General features: G+C 41.3%; 1 non-coding gene across 1 annotated transcript; it reads right to left on the reverse strand.

Annotated features, from left to right (window-relative positions):
* Positions 1 to 464: 464 nt before the first annotated feature.
* LOC141624578 (small nucleolar RNA R71) lies at positions 465 to 571 on the reverse strand. The gene has a single exon (XR_012534384.1). It is a non-coding gene; the product is annotated as a small nucleolar RNA R71 (small nucleolar RNA).
* Positions 572 to 4,978: the final 4,407 nt, after the last annotated feature.

Genomic DNA, 4,978 nt, shown 5'->3' on the forward strand with positions numbered 1-4,978 from the left:
GAAGTTGTTCAACCAGCTATTGAGTTCCTCAATCCTTTCGTAATAGAAGGAGAGGAGAACCCATTACACAATACTCCACAAAATCAACCTACAATGCCTAAATTCTCGTCACACTCCGTACCCACCGAGGAGAACCTACCAAATGGTACTCCTACACCGCAACATCTAACCGGAAATTTTATTTCCAAGTCCGCCTTCATCCAATTAGTTGAAAGGAGCCAATTTGGGGGATGCCTAGTGAAGACCCTCATTCTCATATGGAAACCTTTTGCGACTATTGTGATGCAATCTCTTAAACGGGTGTGACTCAAGACCAAATTAGATGAGTCTTATTTCCTTTTTCTCTAATCGGCACCGCGATGCAATGGTTGAAGGGCCTTGATAAGGCCACCCTCGGAATAGATTCTTGGAAGAAGTTGGCTCTAGCCTTCTACAAAAAATTCTACCCACCGGAAAAGACTAACATGCTAAGAGCTCAAATTACGGGTTTTAAGCAAAGGGATGAAGAATCTTTGTATGAATCTTAGGAGCGGTTCAAGGGAATTTGTCGCTCATGTCCTCACCATGGACTTAGCGAATGGTTTTTGGTACAAGAATTTTGGAATGGTCTATATGAGGATTCAAGGAACATTCTCAACATGGGATCAAATGGAATGTTCACCGAAGTTGATGACAATCAAACATGGAACAAGATTGAGGAAATGGCGGTCCATAACTCACAATATAGTAGACCTCGCAAGGCTACTAGAGGAGAAAAGCATGAAGTGGACTCCGTTACTCAATTGGGTGCTCAACTTAGTGCTCATATTGACACAATCAATTTGAAGTTTGAAAAATCTATGGCTAGACTTGAAGAAGTCTCAAAATCACCAAAGCATCATGTTAATGCCATGACGGCATCCTCATCAATCCCAAGTGGGATATGTGAGAATTGTGGAACTTTGGGACATGACCAAGGTGAATGTAGGGGAACAAATGAACAAGTGAATGCTTTCCAAGCATACAAGAGTGGTACCCCTTATTCCAACTATTACAATGAAAACACCAAATTCCATCCAAATCTCTCATACAAAAGCCAAAATGTTCAAAACCCTCAAACAACATACACTCCACCACCCATGAGAAACCAAAATCAAAGACCCTTTTACAATCAAAACCAAGGTTACCAAAATCAAAATCCATACAATCACCAAAATGACCAAGGTTTTGATGTCCAAAAAGCGGTCCTCCAAATGCAAAAGAATCAACAAGATTTTTTCACTCAAATGCAAAAAGATAGCCAAGCAAAGGAAACCACCATCAACAACATCCTAGCTCACACCAAGATGTTGGAAACACAATTGACTCAACTAGCATCTTCAAGCTCACAAAGACAAAAGGGGCAATTACCACCTCAAAGTAATCCCCCTAGACATGAAACGGTTAGTGTCATTCACTTGAGAAGTGGTACAAGGTATGAAGCACCAAGGAAGCAAGTTGAGGATGAAGTTGTGGAAGCTAGTAACAAGGAAGACATTGTGCAAAGCTCCAAAGATGGAGAATCATCAAAAGAAGAATGTTCAAAGAAAAATGAAGACAAGGTCAAGGAGAAGGAGCCCGTTGTGATTAGACTTCCTTTTCCAAGTCGTCAAGCCAAGCCCAAATTTGATGATCAACTTGGAAAGTTCATGGAAATTGTGAAGAATTTGGAAGTCTCGATTCCTTTCACGGAATTAATCAATCACGTGCCGGCCTATGCGAAATACATGAAAGATATCCTCACAAAGAAGAAGTCGATCCGGAAGCTTGAGACTATCGCCTTCACTAAGGTGAGTAGTGCAATACTTCAAGGGAGTTCACCTCCAAAGTTAAAGGATCCGGGAAGCTTCTCAATACCGTGTACCATTGGTGACACAACGATCAACAAAGCCTTGCGTGATCTAGGGGCAAGTGTGAGTGTCATGCCGTACTCGGTGAGTAAAAGGTTGGGGATGGGAGAGCTTAAATGCACCAACATCACACTCCAAATGGCCGATAGATCGACAAAGACACCATTAGGGATATGGGAAGATGTCCCCGCATTTAATTGGGAAGTTTTTCATCCCGGTGGAATTTGTCATTGTTGATATGGAGGAAGATTCCAACATTCCAATCATTCTAGGAAGACCTTTCCTACACACCGCGGGTGCGGTGATTGATGTGAAACATGGTGAGCTCACTCTAGAAGTGGGAGATGAAAGCATAACCTTTAATCTTGACAAGACTATGAGAGCTCCTCATTTGCATGAGCCATGTTTTATGATTGATCATTATAGCCAAAAGGATGAAAGGAAGAAATCGGAACTCCAATGGAAGAAAAAAATTGAAGATGCTCCATTCAAAGAGCAAGTGAATTGTGACAAGGAGAGCTTGCAAAACTCATCAAAATCAACCAAAGAAGAAGAGGAAGGCCTCATTGGCCAAAAGAAGAATTTGGGAGAGTTGTCTCCATCAAATCAAGAGATTTTCAATGATCAACTTAATGAAGTTTGTGGTCTTTGGGACGACGAATTTGAAGGGATTTTTAATCCCTACATTGGTAATGCCATCGATCAAGACCAACAACAAGGGCAAAGGACTATTGAAGACCTCTACCATAATAATGAACAAGCTTTTGATTACTTTTTCAAGGTGTTGAGCAACATCAACAACACCTTGAACATGCCCCCTTGACATCTCATCAAGAATGAGAGTTTGGTGGAGTCCTCCCTAAACCACCATTTGTAAATATTTCTAACTCCCTAACTCGCATTTCAATTCTTGTATTGCATTTTTGTCATCTTTGGATTTATTTTATTTACTTTGATCAAGATATTTGTTATGTTTGAGAGAAGTGAGGGAGGGACTAACAATTTCAATTGATGTGTAGTGCTTTACCTTAGTGTGGGGATGACAATTGCCTAGGCTATCCAAGCCTTAGTAGTGCCCCCACAATGACGAACACAAGATTTGAAGAAGAATAGAAGAATGGTAAGGGAAATGCATTGTGCACGGATGGGAATCGAATCCGGGTACAAAAGGGTAGAATCCGAGCGGATTCAAGAGAATCCGCCCGTTTTCCTGCAATCCGAGCGTACTGGGTTGAAGACGCACGTCCCTATGAGATGCAATTTTGAAATATTTTTGACTGTAAGAGAATCCGGGCGTCCTGAGCAGCAATCCGCCCGTCTCTGCAAATCCGTCCGTCTTGGATAGAAGACGCCCGTCTTCTCTGCTAAGGAAAACAAGCAAAATTTCCTGGACTCAAATCCGTCCGTCTTCAAGAGAATCCGCCCGTCCCGTATCAAGAAAATCCGAGCGTCTTCTTCTGAATCCGCCCGTCTTTAGGCGAGTTTTATCAAACCCAGAAAGTGCAGAATCCGCACGGATTGCCCCTGCAGTTCGAAAATTTCGGTCTTTATAAAACCCCTCCCACCTTCATTCATTCATTCATTCATTCATAACACTACTTCAAAACATCAAAACCCTCATCCTCTCCATCACAAAAACAAAATCCCTCAACAACATTCACCAAAATCAAATCAAATCATCCGTTCAACAACAAATCAATCACTCCTTTTTCAACAAAAATCAAAACCAAGCACAAAATCTTCAACCTTTGAGTCGATTTTTGAATTCATAAAGGCAAAGCCTTTCACCTTTAAATCGATTTGGGTACACTACAAATTGAAGATTTTTCATTCTTTTCTTGGTTAAATCATCAATGGCAAGGACTAAGGGAGCAACAAAGGCAATAAAGGCACCAAAGGCACTTTCACAAAGGCAAAAGGCTCTTCAAGCAAAGAAAGCATTGGCTATGGTAGTAGCAACACCAAACTTGGAAGTGCAACAACAACAACAACCTTCTATGGGAGCAACAACATCTTCTACTCCGGAAATCGATCAACTTTTGCATTATCCGGAGGTAACTTTTATTTCCAAAACCCATAGAGATACTTTTGCCATGTTTGCTAGGAAATCAATTCAATCCACCAAATTTATTTGTGAAGACACCTTGGGAAAGTTGGGTGTCCTTGAGCAAACTAGAGCGTTTTTCAAAGCCATGGGGTTAGAGAAATTGTTTGAATCAAAAGAGTTGACATACCCCTCCCTTACCTTGGAATTTTTGAGTTCTTTGAAAGTCACCAAAGTTGAGAGTAGGGAGAATCTCGAGTTTCGTCTAGCTAATGTTAGTAGACGCATTTCCTTTAGGGAATTGAGTGAAATCTTGGGTCTTAGTGATGAACCGAGTTATTTTAAGAATTATGGAAAGTATGACCCCGACCCTCTTTGGGAGGCAATTTCCGGGAGGAAATTTGAGGACTTTCATGCGAGTCGTGCTCTTTTAGTCCACCATCCGGGCATAAGAGTATGGCACAAGGTCATGGGAAACACCATTATTGCAAGGAAAGATACCAACCATTTCACCAAACTTGATTTTATTCTCCTTGAATCGGCTTTGAACATTGGAAGAGTACACACCAAGCCTTACAATTCTTTGAGGCTCTTGGTAGATAGATGGCTCAACATTGATTGTGGGAAGAAGGGCACTGCCGTTATTGTCAATGGTGGCCTAGTCACTATCCTAGCTAAGTACTTTGATCCTAACTTCAATAAGGATAACAAGTATAAAGCAAAGGAGGGTGGTTATCTTGTTGATTTGCATACTATGATACACAAATACAAGTGGGTTGCTCATAACCCTCTTGATACCAAGTATGGATGGCTCACTAGTGAAGCTTGATCGTTCACTTTGCCTTCAAAGATTTGTCGTCTAAGCGTCCACCGGACCAATTATCTACTTCCCCTTTCTAAAGAGGCCGAGTATATTATTCAACAACAAAAGGGTGAACTTGAAATGCCCTCCTCTTCCATTGTCATACCACCTTACCCCTTTGAGTATCAAGAGTTCAAGCCGGAAGGAGTTGAAGCTAGAAATGACTATGTGACTCTTCTCATGCAAGCAATGCACAAGCAAGCC

This window comes from Silene latifolia, chromosome X (assembly GCF_048544455.1).
Source record: "Silene latifolia isolate original U9 population chromosome X, ASM4854445v1, whole genome shotgun sequence".
NCBI lineage: Eukaryota > Viridiplantae > Streptophyta > Magnoliopsida > Caryophyllales > Caryophyllaceae > Silene > Silene latifolia.